Raw genomic sequence first — 19862 nt, 5'->3', positions numbered from 1 at the left:
AGAGAGAGAGAGAGAGAGAGAGAGAGAGAGAGAGAGAGAGAGCGTCAAAAAGTCCTTTCTAGACGGGACATTCTCATCCAACTCCATCTCCGGCCGGTTAGAAGAGGAAGAGGAGGAGGAGGAAGAAGAAGAGGAAGAGGAAGAAGAGAAGAAGGAAGAGGAGGAGAGAAAATTTGTTAGCTTGACGGCAGGAAAGATTCATATCCATCATTTTTGGGGCGATTAAAACACAGACGAAAAAAAGACACAATATTTGACTCTCTTCTCTCTCTTAGTTATTTTCCCTCCCGGCCACGTGTTCTTCATTTTCCTTTTCTTACACTTTTCTTGTGGGTAGTTTTTGTTCTAAGGAGAATATATGTGTGCAATTTTCCATTTTATTTCGGTTCATAAGCGTGAAATATTCTTTTTCTTCTTTTTTTTTTTTTTACTTGGCTTACTCTCCTCCGGCGTATTCCTGTTTTCTCTCCTCTTTATTCCTCCTCCTTCTCCTCCTCCTCTTTCTCCTTTTCCTCTTCCTTTTGCCTCTTCCTCTTCGTCCTCATTCTCCTCACTTTGGTACAGGAGATGAAGGGCTGTCTCTCTCTCTCTCTCTCTCTCATTCATTCATTTATTCTTTCTCTTTCTTTCTTTCTTCTTTCTTTCTTTCTCTCTCTCTGTCTTTATTTCTCTCTGTTCTTTCTCTCTCTCTCTCTCTCTCTCTCTCGCAGAACACGGCTGTATGTTCTTGTTAGTCGTTTTCTCACAACGCCTCGTAGTTTGTTCTCCTGCAATGTCTCCTGCGGGCGTCGTGGCTTTCTCTCTCTCTCTCTCTCTCTCTCTCTCTCTCTCTCTCTGTGTGTGTGTGTGTGTGTGTGTGTGTGTGTGTGTGTGTGTGTGTGTGTGTGTGTGTGTGTTGTTTGTCCTCAGACTTGCTCTCTCTCTGTGTGTGTGTGTGTGTGTGTGTGTGTGTGTGTGTGTGTGTGTGTATTGCTTGTCCTCAGACTTGTATAGTTTGGTACTTGTACACTTTTTTTCGTTATGTTCTGTTGCATTGCGTCGTGTTTTGTTGTGCTTCTTCAGTCCTTTTGTGTCTTTCGTGTCCTTGTGTTTCATGTGTTTTGGGGCAGTGACGGGAAACTTGTTCTTCTCTTGGTCTTGTTCTGCTCGTCTTTTTTTGTGTTCCTCAGTGTTGCGTTCTGCCATGTTTTGTTTTTCATCTACGGCCTTTTTTATGCTGTCTCTTGCTTTTTTTTTTTTTCGTGGTGCTATATAGCGTTTTTTTACGTCTATGCGGGAGGCCATATATCGTGTTTACCCTAAGTGTATTTTTAGCGGTCGTTTTACTGTTTTGTGTTCTAATTTGAGTTGCTTTATGCTTCGTTATGAGTTTTTTTCGCTACTTTTTTTTCTCTGATGCGTCGTTCATTTGTTTTTATTTGCTGTATTTGTTGATCCGGAGATATTTGGCGCTAAAATGTAAAAAGTTTTCTTTAGTGTTGGGATGTTTTATTTTATCCGCTTTGTGTTGTGTTGTGTTTGTGTTGCTTTGTTCTGTGTTGTGTTGTGTGTTGTGTGGGTGTGGGTGTCCGTGTGGGTGTGGGTGTACTGTTCCTCATTTTGTGTTGTCTGTCTTTGAGTTTGTGTTGCTTTGTTCTGTGTTGTGTGTTTTGTTGTCCTCTGCCGTGTTGTGTGTGTGTGTGTGTGTGTGTGTGTGTGTGTGTGTACTCGTCCTCATTCCGCATTCATATCTCGTTCTGGGGATCATTTTCTCTCTTTCTACACCTGCTTGAAATTGCATTGTGTGTACTCTAAAGAAAAATCGCCGTCCTTTGTTATTTTCTGTCCCTTGTATTATTTTCTTTGGGTTCGTTGTGTTGTGCTGCGTGTGTTGTCCTGTGCCGTTCTTTGTCGTGTTGTTTGGGGTGCTGTGTTGGTATCTTGTGTTGTGCTGCGTGTGTTGTCCTGTGCCGTTCTTTGTCGTGTTGTTTGGGGTGCTGTGTTGGTATCTTGTGTTGTGCTGCGTGTGTTGTCCTGTGTCGTTCTTTGTCGTGTTGTTTGGGGTGCTGTGTTGTGCTGTGTTGTGCTGCGTGTGTTGTCCTGTGTCGTTCTTTGTCGTGTTTTCTGGGATGCTGTGTTGGTGTCCTGTGTTGTGCTGCGTGTGTTGTCCTGTGCCGTTCTTTGTCGTGTTGTCTGGGATGCTGTGTTGGTGTCCTGCGTGCTGCCCTCCGCCTCCTGCAGCGAAATGGACCGTTTGGGCGCAGTAAACAACTTTCCACTTCCCATTACCCTCATGTGCCCCATTCTTCCTCCTCCTCCTCCTCTTCCTCCTCTTCGTCCTCTCCCTACCTCCTCTTCTCTTCTTATGGCGTCTCCTTCCCTTTCGTTTAAGCACCCTCATCTTCTTCCACCCTCTCTCCTCCCTCCTCATCACCCTAGACACTTCCCTCTTCCTCCCCTTTCTCTCTACTCTCATTGTCTCGTTCTTACCCTCTCACGGGACTCGCCCCTACATCCCGGCCCTTCCCTGCACGCATCCCCTGCCGACGCCCACTCGCCATTGCCTTAATCTCTTACCCTGCTATCTTACCGTGCCTTCGTTGCATCTTCAGTCCCTTCTCCCTCCCTCTTCTTGTTCCCCTTATGCTGCTCCTGCCATCTGCTCTTACTCTCATTGCGACATCTACGTTATTGTGGCCCTTCCTTCGTATCCTTACTCAACCTCTCTCTCCCTCCCTTCTGTCCCTTTGCCTTCCCTCTCCTTATTTCCCTGATGCTCCTCTTACCTTCTACTCTCACTCTCATTGTTGCCTCTACGTTATTTTGGGCCTTCCATCCTGCCTGCCCTTCCCTCAGCCTTTCTCTCTCGCTCTCACTTTCCTCTTCACCTTCCCAGAGTACATGTCCCACCTGTCCCTCGGAGCTCCCTCTGCCTCTACACGCTGCGTCTCCCTACACGACTCAGGGGCTGTAACAGTAGCGAGGGACGCGGCAGAACCCTAATATAATTTAGAGAAGGGGCGTGCTCCGGTCCGGGGAGGGAGTGGCCGCCGAGGGGACAGTCAGGAGTTGCCGATCTGCACTGAATCTAATTGGTGATGGTCTTGGCTGTTGGGGGTGGTGGGGTGGGGGTGAGGGGGAGGTCGTGGTGGTGGTGGTGGGAGAAAGGGTAGTTGCAAGATTATTATTATTTATTATTATTATTATTATTATTATTATTATTATTATTATTATTATTATTATTAGTAGTAGTAGTAGTAGTAGTCGTAGTAGTAGTAAAAGTGATAGTAGTAGTAGTAGTAGTTTTAGTAGTCGTAGTAGTAGTAGTAATAGTTGTAGCTGTTGTTGTTGCGCAGTTCTTGGATATAAGTAATACTAAAACCACCATTAGGAGCACCACCAACAACAAGATTAGTAGTCTCTTTCAAGAACAAACTCGTAACAGTGACATCACGCACGGACACATAGCATCCACCATTCTCCCCCTCCGCCTTCTCTTCCTTCCCCACCTCAGAATGGCCCTCTCGACGCCTCCAGGTCGCTAAGCCCAAGAAACTAAAGCGAGCGCTGCTTCTGCCTCCTTCGGGGATAACGTAAGCATCTCGTCGTGCCGGGAAACGCAATTTTCCCCCGACATTTCAACCCGATTTTCTCTGAAGAACGGCTAAAGTCGCCTGCAGGGGCTAATATTGAACCCTTTTACAACAGCCGGTAAATAACACTTGGTCCCAACGCCCTTCTCTATTGCTTGAAGAGAGGGAGGCGAAAGAGGAGAAAGAATAAGTTGAGGAGGAAGAGACGGAAGAAGCAGAATAAAGGGAGACAGTGACATAAAACAAGGAGGAGGTATCGAGGGAAAGCTCCGTTCTCTTTCTGCTTGAAGGAGGAGCCGAAGGAGGAAGAAGAGAAAGAAGGAACCGAAGGAAGCAGAATAAACGGAGACAGATTGACTATGGAGGAGGAAAGAACGAAAGAAGGGGAATAAGAGAAAACAAGCAGAGAAGCAGAGCAGGAGATACGAGTAGATGAAGAAGAAAATGAGTAAAATAGAAGAGAAAAGTAAAAGAAGAAAAGGAAACAAATAGAGAAACGGAATACAGACTGAGAATGAGTGGAAGGAAAAACGAAACGACGCTGGTCCTAAACAAAAGCAGGACGCCTTCCAATCCACCTTTTGCCCTTTACCTGCCTGCTCTACGGACAGGTGTGGTGTGCGCCTCCCAAAAGAAACAGGTAGAAAAACGGTAGACAGACAGAAGAATGAGTAAAGGAAGGAAGGAAACGGCGCTGGTCCTAAACATAAGCAGGACGTCTTCCAATGCGCCTTTTGCCCTTTACCTGCCTGCTCTACGGACAGGTGAGGTGCGCGCCTTCCCCCTGCGGCAGACGATCGAGGCTGATTCGTGGCCCCGACTCCGCTAATGGAATATAAGAGCGAACAAAGCTTTGGGCAACTCGCCGTGAGAGCTCCCAGAAAGCCTCTTAACCACGGAGAATCTGTCTGCCCTCCTTCCTCCTTCCTTCCTTCCTCCCTTCCTTCCTTCCTCTCCTTACATTCTCTTGCTCGTCTTCTGTTCCCACCTTCTCTTACCCTTCCATACTAACCATTCGTGATTCTTGTTTTAGTCCTCTTTCTCCTTCTCTTACTCCTCCTCCTCCTCCTCTTCCTCCTCCTGCAGTTGGTTCTCTTGTTCTTCCTCCTCCTCCTCCTCCACTCCCTTTTTCGTGGTTGTGCATAAACAGTGTAGGCCGTAAGTTGGTCTGGCGTGGGGAAAGGATGCTGGTGGGTGCTACAGGTGTGTGTGTGTGTGTGTGTGTGTGTGTGTGTGTGTGTGTGTGTGTGTGTGTGTGTCTGGCTCCCTACCTTACCTCCCCTCTCCCCCCCCACACACACGTACACACACACACAGGCACACGCACACGCAACTTCAAGGGTCTATCTAAAGTTGCGACACCCGACGTAACTTCCCGCGACACGAACTTGCTCGATTAAAGACGGTTGATAAAGTAAAGTTGGCTGATGCGAAAAGTTTATCTCCATTAGACTGTTAATTTGTGATGAGGAAGAGGCGCCGTTTCTCTTCCTCCCCCTCCTCCTCGAATTCTTCTTCTTCTTCCTCCTCCTCCTCCTCCTCCTCCTTCTCCTCCTCGAATTCTTCTTCTTCTTCCTCCTCCTCCTCTTCGAATTCTTCTTCTTCTTCCTCCTCCTCCTCCTCCTCGAATTTTTCTTCTTCTTCTTCCTCCTCCTTCTCCATCTCCTCCTCCTCCTCCTCCTCCCCCTCCTCCTCCTCTTCGAATTCTTCTTCCTCCTCCTCCTCCTCCTCCTCAAATTCTTCTTCTTCTTCCCCCTCCTCCTTGAATTCTTCTTCCTCCTCCTCCTCCTTCTCCTCCGTCTCCTCCTTTTCCTGGCCTCTCCTTTAACACCCCACTCTGACACTCACTAAACACTTACTTCTAGCTTTATTTCCCTATTTTCCTTCTCAAGAAAACACTCAGCTTTACTTTTCCTGTTTTACTACACTAGGAAAGGCGGGTTTGGTTCCAGAAAAATATTACATGTGACATTTTTTTCTTCCCTCCTTTTCCTCCTCTGGTTATCTCCTACTTCAAGCATACTTTATATATATATTTTTTATCTTCACTACCTCTGTATTACACCAAGAGAGATTAATTCATTCCTACGTAATATGCATGAGTCCCCGCCCTCCTCCCCCTCCCACTTCTCATTTTCTTTCATCCTCTTTCATCTTATAAATATTTCTTCCTTGAGACTGTCTTACCATATTCTCTTTTTTCCTTTTGCCTTTCTTTCCCTCTTGGTACTTTACGAAACTCTAAGCTTCATTAAACTCTTAACTAAACTCTAAACTTCACTAATCATCATCATCATCATCATAATCATCTTGAGTTGGCTCTATGAAAGATGAATTTAAGGTTTCGTAATAATATCGTAAGATGCAGACTGGCGGCTTCCCTCTATGCTCCACACGTCACTGGGAGCAAAGAAAACGATGAGTGTGCGTCTGCAACTTAAAAAAAAACACATCAAAACTAAGTTGAAAATATTCGTTTAATGTTAAGTTGCCTCGGTTTTCCGCTCCGTGTTTCCTTAACTTTATATTTCTTTGGGGGTATTTTTAGCGGCGGTAAAATGTTGCAAAATCACAAGAAATGTTGAAACCTTTACGATATAAGAGCAAGGCGAAAGTACGCGTGTCATCACTTCTTGGAGTCCGAGGAGGCAAGAAGAATACAGGAGCGAGAGCGAGAGTCGAAGTCCAAGTCGAAGTCGAAGAAGAAGAAGGGAAGAGGATGAGACAAAAAAAACAAGAGACGAAAGATCAGGGAGAGAGGAGAGGAAAAAGAGATAAACGACCGAAGAGGAGGAAAAAGAGAAGGAGGTGGAGGAGAGGAGTAAAGACGGAAGGAGGACATAGAGAGGAAGAGCAAGAAAGAGTAAGAGGAAGGAAGTGAGGGCGTCAACTCAACACCTCGGAAGTGGGTGAAATAGAAGCATTTTTAACGCAGTGACTCCAAGGCCGCCGCTTCCTGGGTGACGGGAAGGACTGGTGACAAGGATTATGGGACGCAGTGACCTCCGCAGTGCCTGAGAGAGAGAGAGAGAGAGAGAGAGAGAGAGAGAGAGAGAGAGAGAGAGAGAGAGAGAGAAACAACATTGCAAGCGAAGAGTTGGGAGTGCAGTGGAGGTGAAAGTGGAAGATCAAATAAGGCGGAAAGCTTTTTGCTGCACCCTAGAGGAGGAGGAGGAGGAGGAGGAGGAGGAGGAAGGAAAAGAGGAAGAGAGGATATAAGAGTAAAGAAAAGTTAAACGGATAAAGGTGTGAAAGTGTAAAACGAATGAAAAATAGAAGAAGACGAAAAAGAAGGAAAGAAAAGAAGAAGAGAGAAAAGAGGAAGTTAGGACATACGAAAAGAGAAAAGATAAACGGATAAAAGTTCAGAAGTGTAAAACCGATGAAAAATTGAAGACAACGAAAAAGAAGAAGAAGAAGAAGAAAAAAGAAGAAGAAGAAGAGGGAACAGTGAAAGAGAGGATAAAATAATATAGGAAAGAGAAACAAATGGAGCTGCAGAAATATAATACCAATGAAAAATACAAGAAAAGAGAAAAATAAGGAACAATAATAATAATAAGAGGAAAAGAATAACAACAATAGAAGGAAAAGAAGACAAAGAAAGAAGAAAGGAGGGAGGAGTGGGGGGGGGGGGGAAGTAACGAACAGGGACAACGATTTCTGACTTAGGAGAACAAATAACAAGATCAAAAAATGTTGAAAATAAGGGAATTCTGATGTTTTCCTCCAGCGTGGCACAACAAAGGTACGCCAAGTCGCCTCCTCCAGGAAAGGGTTCGGTTTTTCTCTCTTTTTCTCTTTTCTCATTTTTCCCTTTCACTTTTATTTTCCTTTTTGGACAGGTGCGGCGGACCAGGTAAAGAGTCAACGTGGCCCTTTATATTTTTTTTTTCCTTTTTGTATTTTCGTGCCTTGGAACAAACACTTTTTTTGTTCATTGTTTCCATTATTTTTTTGTTTTGTTTTTGTCTTGCTTATATTTCTGTCTTTCCGTTTGTAGTTTGTCTTCATTTTCTTTTTGTTCTTATGATTTTTTTTTCTTTATCTTTCCTCTATTAGTCTTTCTTTTCTTTCTGTCATTTTATTTTGTTTTCCGGTTTTCTTCCTTTGCTTAGTCTGTCGGTCCTCGTTCTTCCTGTCTTGCGTTCCTCTCTTTTTTTTCTTTGTCTCAGAGCGAACACTTTCTTTACATATATTTTTTTCTTCGTCAGGTTCTGGTGCAATTCAAATGTGCCTTGTGATGGTCCTTCCATGTTTCTTTGTTTCTTTTGTCATTTTTCTTTTCCGTGTCCTGCGTCCTTCGCCGAGACACACGGTAGGGGCAGGAACACAGAAAACACCTACGAAATAAATTTAAAATAACGCGAAATATAAGAAGAAAACTCAATATTTTGAAGGGTACACGCAGAGAGAGAGAGAGAGAGAGAGAGAGAGAGAGAGAGAGAGAGAGAGCAGGAAAAATATTAAAATCTTGAAAATGAAGGCAAGAAATAAAAAAATGCTCAATAAAACTGCACAGAATGATAAGGTTCAGACTAAGGGGAGAGAGAGAGAGAGAGAGAGAGAGAGAGAGAGAGAGAGAGAGAGAGAGAGAGAGAGAGAGAGAGAGAGAGAGAGAGAGAGAGAGAGAGAGAGAGAGAGAGAGAGAGGAACCAAATGTGCGGGGTGATGGTGGCAATAAAAAACTGTTTGTCGCCCAGAAATTAACGAGTTTGTGTTAACACGATATTTATGGCTCTGTTTGATGTGCTACTACATAGAGCGAGGCAGCCCTTTACGCACCCACCAGCCTCACCTCAAAGCCCACCTGCCTCCCCCTTTATCACCTCCCTTCCCCTCTTCCCCTCACCCCCCACAGCCTCACAGCATCCTCACATCTGTCACTTCACGGGCAAGGGAGATTAGGACTGGACGCAAGGTTGAATGTGCAGTGTTAGAGAGGAGTGTGTGTGTGTGGGGGGGGGGGTACTTGTGTGTGTGTGTGTGTGTGTGTGTGTGTGTGTTAACCTCCCTCTCTCTCTCCCCGCAGGATGGACGTGGCAGAGGCAGCGTCGAGTCCCTCTCTTCTCACCTGCCTCGTCAGCGTCCGTCCAGGTGAGTCAAAGGACGGAAAGAGGCGCCCAGTGTTACTCTTTTTTAATGGCTCATAGTGTGTGTGTGTGTGTGTGTGTGTGTGTGTGTGTGTGTGTGTGTGTGTGTGTGTGTGTGTGTGTGTGTGTGTGTGTGTGTGTGTGTTATTATTTATATATGAGAAAGGTTTGAAGATCTTGCCTTTTTTATCTTCCCATCTGCATTTTTTCCCCAATTTTTCTATTTGCTGCCTTCAATTTCCTTTTTCCTCACTCCCCCCCTTTTTTCCCTTTTTTTCCCTCTTTTTTTGTTGTTTATGTATGAGGAAGTGTATAAGATTTTCGGGATTATTATTTTTTTCTTACAACAAATGAGACGGCTGTAAATAAAATAAATATAAAATAAAAATAATGCGGAAAATCTTATACACTTCCTCATACATAAACAACAACATTCTTCTCATCTGCATATCGTCTCCCACCATTTATTTCCTATTTACACCCTATATTTTCCTTCCTCACTCATTTTTCGTCTCTAGGTTAATTTTTTTCCTACCTGCATTGTATCTCATATTTTGTTTCCTATTTTCTATGTCTTTTCTCTCTCATTTCCTTCGCCTATTCCCTATTTGTTCGATTATATTCCTTCTCTCTTAATTATTTTATTGTACGTTTTCTTACTGACAAACTCACTTCACCGAATCTCCGTCTTTTCCCTCAACAAATATAACTTTTACCACCTCCACCACCACCACCACCACCCCTACAATCATCCCACCACCACCACAGCCATTAACACTCCCCCCTACACCTTCTTCCCCTCCACCATCTGGTATCAAAACAATGGCTTCTTATCTTTGTTAAGCGAAGCGGGAAAGCGCCTGTAAAATGAGATACGGGGAAGGGAGATAGGCGAGAGATAGAGATAATAGGGCGGAGGAGAGATAGGGAGATGCGATAACGTGGGAGAGAGAAGAGTGAAGAGAGTGGAAAGAGAGATTTAGAGAGAGAGAGAGAGAGAGATAATTATGAAAGTGTTAAGTCGGGTATTGTATTATCCGGCTGATATTTCTCTCTCTCTCTCTCTCAATTTCTCCTTCATTAAGTTCTATTTAGGCTTAATTATATTTTTTCTTCACGCTAAGAAGACCACAAATGGGACTCAAATTTACTTCCTCTGAATTTCTTTATTTTTTTCTCTCATTTTTTACTTTAATTTCCTCCTCGCGTTTCAAACTTTATATTTAGATTACCTTTTTTCTTCCTCTCAGAGACTTTATTTTTCTTCCTCCTTTTGGGGACGAGGATAAGAAGATATATATATTTTTTTCTCTTCGTCTTCATCTCTATTTTTGTCTCTATCTCTTTATTTATCTTTACTTCTATCGTTTCTTTCCTTATTATGGGTTAGATTTATGTTTTTATTAGTGTGTTTTTTCTATAACTTTTTTTTTTCGTTCCTTTTGTGTTTTATTTCAAGTTTTTTGTTTGTTTTTGTTTTCTTTGCCTCAGGAGAACCAATACTTTTTACTGATACGGCAAAGTTTTGGTTTCGGTTTTACTCTCTCTCTCTCTCTCTCTCTCTCTCTCTCTCTCTCTCTCTCTCTCTCTCTCTCTCTCGAACGATTCCCCCCATTAGCTTCACATCTGCTAACCATTTTACAGACTCTCGCACCGTTTTTATCCCAGACAGACCTCGTGGTTCCGGCGACTCCTCCTCCTCCTCCTCCTCCTCCTTTTTGCTCTCCTTTTCAGGCTCATTCCCTCGCTTTTCTCCTCCACCTTCAATTCACTTTACTTCTGCTTTATTTTTACGCTTACTCATATTTTTCTTAGTTTGTTTCTTCCTCTTTCTCCTCCTCCTCCTCCTCCTCCTCTTTCTCTTCTACGTGCTCCTAATCCCCTCAATCGTGTCTCACTTAATATCATTACTATTATCATTATTATTATTACTTTTATTATTATTATCATTATTGTAATTATTGTTATTATTATCATTGTTATAAGAACATATAAACATAAGAACGTAAGGCGTCTGTAAGAGGCTGGTTGGCCTATTCAAGGCAGCCCCTGTAAGCCTAACTTATGTTCTTTTTCCATTTTTCTCATCACTTTAAGTTAATTAAGCCAAGGTAGAATATCAACTGACAGTCTGATCTCATGTGAAAACAAATATATGCCGGTCAAATTCTCCCCGAAAACGAAAATATAGTAAAAAAATCAATGTCAGGTTACAGTCCAGTTTAAGAGCAGCCTCGATATCCACATCATGATTTTAGGCACAAGTAAATACTAAATAACGATAAAGTGGAAAACAGAGTCTTGCAGGGTTTATCTGTGAAAGTGAAGTAGAGGCATGAGAATCCCTCTCATGCGGAATATTACTGAGTGTGACGAGATATTCCTTTGCACTTTAATTCCTGCACGAGGTGACGCATGCTGCTCACACCTTCGTATTTTTTTTTGCTTTTAATTTTGACCGAGAAAACTTTTATTTACATATGTATTTATATATGTATATTTTCTTCTCAGTTTTGTCGTCTTGTACCGCTTTCTCATGTTCTACAAAGCTTCTTCTGCTCGTAATGAAATAATATCCCCTGCACTCTTTGGTCCAGCGGCGCCGTCAGCTGCCTGGCGTCGCTTCCTCGTCACAAAGCCGCTTGCCTACACGTGACTGGCTCGGTGAGGGCAAGCAAAATTGGCTGTCCGGACGTTCTTTGATTTCCGCTTTCTAAACGGGTTGCGATTTTCAAGAATTAATAATTTGTAAGTTTCCCACTCTGCGTACTAGTTATTTGCTTATCGAAATAAAATTGCTAATATCATGCTAAGATCATTTACTGTACAAATGGTTAAATAATGTTCTGCAATATGAAGACTGAAAGGAAGAAGAGTTGAAAATGAAGAAGAAGAAGAAGAAGAAGAAGAAGAAGAAGAAGAAGAAGAAGAAGTACGAAGGAAAAGACTTCAAAGATTATGAAAAAGAACAACGGCAAAAAAATCCTCATCGCAACAACAATTAAAAAAAACCATCAACAACAGTGACAAGACGAAAAATATAGAAAACAAACATAAAAAGAATAGACCTCGAAGATTATAATTTCAGCTGTATAAGCTAACCAATGAAGAAAGAGAAAGGAAGAGATCAAGAAGAAGAAGAAGAAGAAGAAGAAAAGAAAAAGTAAAAACCCTGAAGGAAGACATGAAACACTTACCGAGAAAGAGGAGAAATAAACGGAGAGGAAACGGTGAAGGAGGAGCTGAGGGAAGATGAAGAGGAGGAGGAAGAGGCGGAGGAGGAGGAGCAGAGTGGAGCAGGTGTACAGAGACATAAAGAGGAGTAGAAGGAACAGGTGCAGAAGGGCATAAAGTTTAAGCCCCAGACACAGACACAGGCCGGGCGTAAAGTTTCTCTCGGCGGCGGCACAGACGAAGGAGGAGAGAAACAGAGACGCGGAGAGAGCGAGAGAGAGTCGCCAGCCACTTGTGATGTTCCGAAAAAGGAGGGTGAGAGGGGGGGCATCCTGAACCGCTTCTTTTGAGGGGAAGTAGTGGTGCAAGACTCCTCACACCGCGGCGCCTTCAGCCATCTCAAGAAGAGGAGGAGGACGAGGTAGGAGAAAGACGCACGGAGGAAGTGAGAGAGCCAGAGAGAGAAAGAGAGGAGAAGAAGGAAGGGGAAGGGGAGCTTTAAATGGAGGGAGAGTGTTATGGAGGAGGAGCAGGAGGAGAGTGTGAGGGAATTTAAAGTGAGGGAAGTTTGTAAAAAGAGGAGAGGTTGGTCTCATACACTCGCGGCCCCTAAGTCGATTAAGGAAGCAGAGGTGATTACGTTTCCGTCTACATTAGGGAGGCGAGTGTGGAGGAGAGAAAACAGGAAGATATTACCGGTAGACAAGTTAGAGGGAAAAGATGATGATGAAGAAGAAGAAGAAGAAAAAGAAGAAGAAGGAGGGGAGGAAGAAGAAGAAGAAGAAGAAGAAGAAGAAGAAGAAGCAGAAGGGGAGGAAGAAGAAGAAGACTAAGAAGAAGAAGAAGAAGAAGAAGAAGAAGAAGAAGGGGAGGAAGAAGTAGAAAAATTATAATGAGGATGATGATTAAAGAAGAAAAAAAGAGGGAGGAGAAATAGATAAGAGCAAAATCTACCGCAATAACATCAACAACAACAACAAAAACAACAACAACAACAACAACAACAACAACAACAACAACAACAACAACAACGGTATAACTGTAGTACGTGCTTCAGAGTTACGACAAAGTTTGTTTCACTACGCACCCGACAACAACAGCCCTTAAAAAAATGAAAACAAAAATAAGTTCGAATAAGTTTGGGCAAAAATACCCAGCGTTGGCGTTACAGAGAACAGTGACAGTGAGATTACGCAGACAGTGCCTCGGGGAACAAGAGGAAGCTTAGACGAGTAAAGTCGAGCACGTTTTGTTTCCCTTACGCTTCTCTGTCACTGAAGTACATGATAATTATTAATAGCTTATGTTTATTTAGTTGTACAAACGTAATTCGAAAAAAAAACGTGAACTGATTATGTATTTATCATGACGAGTATTGTTTTACTAATGCTAAGAAAAAGCGTAACGGGTTTAGTTGGGGAAGGATTTAGTGTATTCCGTGCATGGAGTAAGTGACTCTGAGTGACGGGACGCGTGTGAATAGAGAATGAAGGAATTTTTTTATATTTTTTTATGTGTGTGTACGCTCACGCGCCCTTCTATTTACATCACGTTGATGGAAGCGAAAATAGGATTCCTTTGTGTGCTTCTCTTCTTTCTTGAAATATTCTGAAAATAAAACTACTTTGAATTCACCTCTTAATCTACAGGACAGCTGAAGATGTAGAAAAGAAAATATATATCGATATCTATCTCTATCTCTATCTCTATATCTATATCTATATCTATCTATCTATCTATCTATCTATCTATCTATCTTATCTATCTATCTATCTATCTATCTATCTATCTATCTATCTATCTATCTATATATATATATATATATATATATATATATATATATATATATATATATTAGAAGAAAACTAGTATAAAAGAGGTTTAGGTCAGGATACCAGGAAAAAAGAATGAGGGAAGGTGGAAAACAAAATTTGATTTCGTCTTGAAAGAGAAACCGAAATTCTCCACGGCTACCAACGAAATCTGTTAGTCCTTTTCCTCTTCCTCCTCCTCCTCCTCCTTGATTTTCTTCTTCTTCATCTTCTTTTTCTTCTTCTTCTTCTTCTTCCTTCTTCTTCTTCTTCTTCTTCTTCTTCTTCTTCTTCTTGTTTTTCTTCTATTTCATCTTCTGCCTTCTCTTCCTCCTCCTTGATCTCCCCCTTGCCATTCCTCCTCCTCCTCCTTCTCCTCCTTTTCATCTACGAATTCTGCTTCTTCTTCTTAGCATTTCCCTTCCTCTTCAAGCTACATCACTCATCATTTCCTTTCTATCATCACCTCATTCGAGTCTGTCATTCTTTCCCTGCCGTTCCTCTCGTTTTACCTTTTTTTCTTGCAATACGAAGTCACTCCTCTTTGTTTCTGTCATCGATTTTGCGCTGTTTTATTTTGCTTTTTTTTTTGTATGTGTGTTTTTTTCTTTATTGAGGCTGCGTTTCTTGTTGTATTTGTCACTGCTCGCTTTGTTATCACGGCTTGTTTCTCATCGTCGTTGTCAAAAGTAAGATCTGATGAATAGGATCGAGACTGACATTCATCTTTTAGACTCACCATCATTTGAACCTCTGAAAAAACTAACGCCAATTACTAAAAGAATAAACGTTCATATCTGTACAAACCTTGTGTTGGATGACTTCGTGGGCACTGATAGGGACTAGGAAGGGTCATCGGTAGTCTTGTGGTGTCTGTGGACTGATCGTGTGTTCCCAGTGCTCCTCGCTGGCTCGCTTGACTGCAAACACTCGCTGCCTTCCTCGACATAAACACTTGACGGAAACTTGTGTAATGATGGCGCCTTGTCAGTCTCAAAGTCATCCGTCTTGTGAGAGGTTATTTCTACCACTTGTACCACTACCACCACCACCACTACTACTACTACTACTACTACTACCACCACGTACACAGTTGATTCCTTCTCCCACTATCCACGGTGCTACTGGGTACTCTCCGGGGTGGTGGTGGTGGTGGTGTTATCGCGTGAACCAGCTTTAAAAGGGAGCTTCAAGGGTCCAAAGGATAAACTTTTCTTCATTTCTGTCAACTTTGAAGATAATGGCGACACGCGGGGACTCTCATTTCTGTTCTCGTTAAAAACTTCGTCAACCAGAAGGGACACGAGGACCCGAACCTCGTAAATAAAGGTTCCGACCCTCCTCCTCCTCCTCCTCCTCCTCCTCCTTCTCCTCCTCCTCCTGTTTGTTCGTTGTGCCCTCCTCCTCCTCCTCCTCCTCCTCCACTTCCTCTTCTTTCACTTTTCCCTTCCATGTCCTCTTTTTCTCCTCCTCCTCCTCCTCCTCCTCCTCGCTCTCATTTAGAAGGAAGAGTCAGTCCATTTTCTCAGCTTCCTTCTTCTTGCCCATCTCAAATGAGGCACCGAAGGAGTTAGGAGAGGAGAGAAGAATATTGAGGAGGGAGAATATGAACAAGAAGGAGACGAAAAAGTGGGGAAGAGGAGAAGGACGAGGAGGCGGATGTGGATACTGAAGAGGAGGAGGAAGAGGAGGAGGAGTTATACTGGAATACAAAGAAAGAACAGATACCAGGGGACTTGTTTGTCTATCCCATTGGTTTCTGTTGGTTTACTGGTACTGCTGAGAGAGTATGTGTGGTAGGTAAGGAGAGAATAGAAGAAGTCTCCTCCCCATCCACCCCATCCACCTCTTCCTCCCTCAACGTGCCGTCAGCAAATCGATTGAAAGCAAACACCATGTCCTGTATAGAAAACAAGGCATTGAAATTTTACGGAAAATGTATATATAAGAAGAGGAAACTGTACTAGTTACCCTATATTTTTCAATGTTATAATACATTTGCCTATTGTTGCTTCAGTCTGTGAGTTTATTTAGGTCGCAGCACATGTTGCTATACCTCATAAGTCGGTGTCATTTGCAAATTTGGCTGCTGTTGATTAGTGGTCATTTTTCAGATCATTTGCGTACATTATGAAAAGTGTAAATCCTAGAACCTATCCTTGAGGCACGCCACTATTAAAAGTAAAATGTTTGTTTAGTCCAGTCGGATTCTTCGGCTTCCAAAACCACTTGCTGTCTGTCTGTGAGCCAATCATTTGACCCACATGCAATAGGTGCTCGCCTGCTCAGTGAGAACGCACTTTTGAGATAAGCCTCTAATGGGGGGACTTTGTCTGGCGCTTTTTGAAAATCGAAATGAATAGTCAAAGGGTGCTCGGGTATGCCAATTTACACATTCCCTATTCTCCCGAGGCGCACTGACAGGATGTTTTATACCGGCACTTTAGGGAGCACTGTGTGGGGGTAGGGCAGACGCACCATGCTACTCCTCCATACTGCCAGCCAAGTGGATTGAGAGAGAGAGAGAGAGAGAGAGAGACAGAGAGAGAGAGAGAGAGAGAGGTGAACCCGTCCACAGGGGAACGTTGGAGTCCCGTGAACTAATGGATCTGCACGAGGAGGAGGAAGAGAAGGAGGAGGAGGAGGAGGAGGAGGAGGAGAAAGGTGGTGGGTGCTTCTCCCTCTAAATGGATCTGCGAGTGGAAGAAAGTCTCTCTCTCTCTCTCTCTCTCTCTCTCTCTCTCTCTCTCTCTCTCTCTCTCTCTCTCTCTCTCTCTCTCTCTCTCTCGTCTGGCATGATTTATCGTCGTTACGCAATGTTGAGTTGTTGTTACTGTTGTTGTTGTGGTGGTGGTGGTGGTGGTGGTGGTGGTGGTAGCTGATTCAGGAGCTTAATGTATAACTTTAATAATAATATGAAAATAAATAATAGAAGAAAACTATCAACAACAACAACAATAATAATAATAATAATAATAATAATAATAATAATAATAATAATAATAATACCAATAATAATGACAAATAACAAGAGCCATGAAAATATAAGTAACTGGAAAATAAGTGAGTGGGAGGGAGTGTTTTTAGGGTCGAGGAGAAGGAAAAACAAGAGAGCATCGACTGGAAGAAAATACAACTGAAGGGAAAAATAGGATCTGTGAGGCTTGGACGACGGGGATTAGCTGGGGAAGATGAGGAGGAGGAGGAGAAAGAGGAGGAGGAGGAGGAGGAGGAGGAGGAAAAGGTTAAACTGGAGAAGGAAGAATGCTGGAAGTTGAAATAATAAAGGGAAGCAAAATAACAGAAGGGATAGTGTAAGGAAGGGAATTCGAAGGTGGCTTATATGAAGAAAAGACTGGAGGACATAAGCAACAGGAGAAGGAAGCAGATGACGAGGTGATATAGACGGCAGAAAGGATGGAATTTAAAGAGGAGAAAGAAGAATGGAAGGAAGGACAGATAGAGAGAGAGAGAGAGAGGACACAAACAACTGGAGAAGGAGGTGAAGGAGTAGCTGGAGGAACAGGAGGAGGATTAGGAGGAGGAGGAGCAGATGAAACAGAAGGAAGAAAGAAAGGAAGGAAGAAAAGGCGAAGCGAAGGTGGCAGATAGGAAGGAGAGACAGGAGGACACAAGCAACAAGACAAGGAAACGCGGACGAGGAGGAGGAACAGGAGTAGAAGACACGAAGAAAGGGCAAGAAAGAGGAGGGGGCAAGCAGGTAGGGAAGAAAATAGGTATAGAACAGGTAGGGCGAGGAAGCAGACACACAAACAACAGGAGAAGAAGGAGCAGTAGTAGGGGAAGGAACAGGAGGAGGAGACGAGGGAAAGAAAGAAGGAGGTGACGGCAAGCAGATAGGGAAGCAGGTAGGTTGAGGAGGCAGGTACACACACACAACAGAGGGAAGGAAGAACAGTGGTAGGGGGAAGAACAGGCGCAGAAGGGTCGAAGAAAGGGAAGAAGAAGAAGGCAGCAAGCAGATAGGGGGAGGAGGCAGGTACACACACACACACACACACACACAACAGAGGGATGGAAGAACAGTAGTAGGGGGAAGAACAGGCGCAGAAGGGTCGAAGAAAGGGAAGAAGAAGAAGGAGGCAGCGAGCAGGTAGGGTGAGGAGGCAGGTAGGGCGGGAAGGCAGGTTCACAAGCAACAGGAGGCGTCTCGGGAAGGTATAAAGTTTGTGTTGTTTGGAGGGTAAACACGAGAGAGCGACGCCCCATTACGACTAAGAAATTGTTGGTTGCAGACACAGACTCTCGGTGGAAACGGCGCTGCATCTGGGCTTTTAGGCTTAAGATATCTAATAAATTCCTCGCGCACTGTTTGCTCTGCTTTCCAAAATGTTTACGTACGCGACCGTTAGTTTTATTTGTTACTCAATGCGCACTTATTGTTGTATGTTCTCAGGTCTAATCTTCTTGGCCGTGTTGTAAATTCTTGCTCCGATTCGTTATGTGTTCATGGGATCGTTTCTTTTTATTTTACGTGTTTCTTGTTTTTGGAATCACCCTTCGTGTCCAGCGGTTTCATCCTGCCTCAGAAAACGGATAGTTCATGAATAGTTATTGTTCGGTGTATGACCTACTTAATGTATGCAGGATAGTACCATACTGTCATACTGTCTTATCCTTGTTTTGTTATCACCCTTTTGAGTCCATTTAAATCTTATTGCCGGATCGAAGAAGAAAGGAAAAGCCACTGAATGATTTTTGGACTCTAGGAAGATGCCATTTTTATATTTTGTCGAAACCATACCGTCTTGGCCTTGGAATTCCCCTCCTTAACAAGCCTAAACCGTTTTGGTAAACATATAAATAAAACAAAACCACTAGAATGCCAACAACAACATACAAACAATTACCACTACCTACCACCATTACCACCACCACCACCACCAACAACAACAACAACAACACAAACACAACCACCGCAACCACCGCCATCACTACCACCACATTAATAACAACAGATGCAGGAATAGTAGTAGTTAGTCGCTTGGTTCTAATTTTAAACTTTATTCTTTTACTTTCAGTTCTAGACCATTACAAAAAGTCGCGTCATAGGACTTTGTCGAGGGAAGGGGGGAGGGGGGTACATAACGCTCGCTCTCTCTCTCTCAAACACACACACACACACACACACACACACACACACACACACACACACACACACACACACACACACACACACACACACACACACACACACACACACACTGATCGATGGCTGTCAGCGGGGAGGAGAAGCGAAGGTGTAGGAGAGTGTCAACATCCGTGGCGAAGCAGGACTGGGAAGGGAGAGGAGGCAGCAGAAGGGAGGGAGAAAAACAGGGTAAAGGTGTTAGGAAAAGATGGGAAGGGAGGTTGGATGAAGGTACAAAGGGGCAGGTAGGAAGGTAGGGAAGGAAGGAAGGGCAACACAGCTAAGTACATCCACGCAACGAGAGGATTAATTAATTTTTTGATACCTGTAATTAAATTTTGCGTACCTGTAGTAAGACAAAGATATGAGAGAGAGAGAGAGAGAGAGAGAGAGAGAGAGAGAGAGAGAGAGAGAGAGAGAGAGAGAGAGAGAGAGTAAAAGAGAGGAGAGTGTAATTGATTCCAATGGAAGGAAGAGTAATTGTTTGAGGGAAGGGGAGTGGAAGGAACGAAAGGATACGAAGATAGAATAAGAATAAAGGGGGAGAGAGAGAGAGAGAGAGAGAGAGAGAGAGAGAGAGAGAGAGAGAGAGAGAGAGAGAGAGAGAGAGAGAGAGAGAGAGAGAGAGAGAGAGAGGATGCATTGATACTGAAGAAGGAGGAGGAGGAGGAGGAAGAGGAGGAGGATATCAGGTGAAAGGATCAGAGGAATGCAGTATAAGGAGGTTGATCTGAGAAGCTTGGAGGTAAAAGAAAAATCTGTTACCATCGTCATCTTCTTTCTCCTCCTCCTCTGCCTCCTCCTCCTCCTCCTCCTCCTCCACTGTCTTCTGCCCTTTTCTTCTTGTTCTTTTCCTCCTCCTTCTTCTTCTTCTTCTTCTTTCTTATCCTGTATTTTTCTTCCCTTTTTTGCTTTCCATATTTGTACTTTCCTTCCTCCTCCTCCTCCTCCTCCTCCTCCTCCTCCTCCTCCTCCTCCTCCTCCTCCTAGGCATCGTACAAATTCAGAGGACAGGTAAGGCTTAGGAATGGAGGCGGAAGATGAAAAAAACGAGAAAAAC

At 43.4% G+C, this 19862-nt stretch overlaps 1 long non-coding RNA gene across 1 annotated transcript in view; it reads left to right on the top strand.

Moving 5' to 3' along the window:
• The window catches only part of LOC126983844 (uncharacterized), a 73230-nt gene that overhangs the window by 21909 nt on the left and 31459 nt on the right, over positions 1–19862 (top strand). The window contains exon 3 of the long non-coding RNA XR_007736265.1: positions 8605–8669. This is a non-coding gene — a long non-coding RNA (uncharacterized LOC126983844). The remainder of the gene's footprint in view (positions 1–8604; positions 8670–19862) is intronic.

The sequence above is a fragment of the Eriocheir sinensis genome, chromosome 55, assembly GCF_024679095.1.
Source record: "Eriocheir sinensis breed Jianghai 21 chromosome 55, ASM2467909v1, whole genome shotgun sequence".
Lineage (NCBI taxonomy): Eukaryota > Metazoa > Arthropoda > Malacostraca > Decapoda > Varunidae > Eriocheir > Eriocheir sinensis.
The sequence above is the reverse complement of the archived record's forward strand: the minus strand, read 5'-3'. Positions and strand labels throughout refer to the sequence as shown.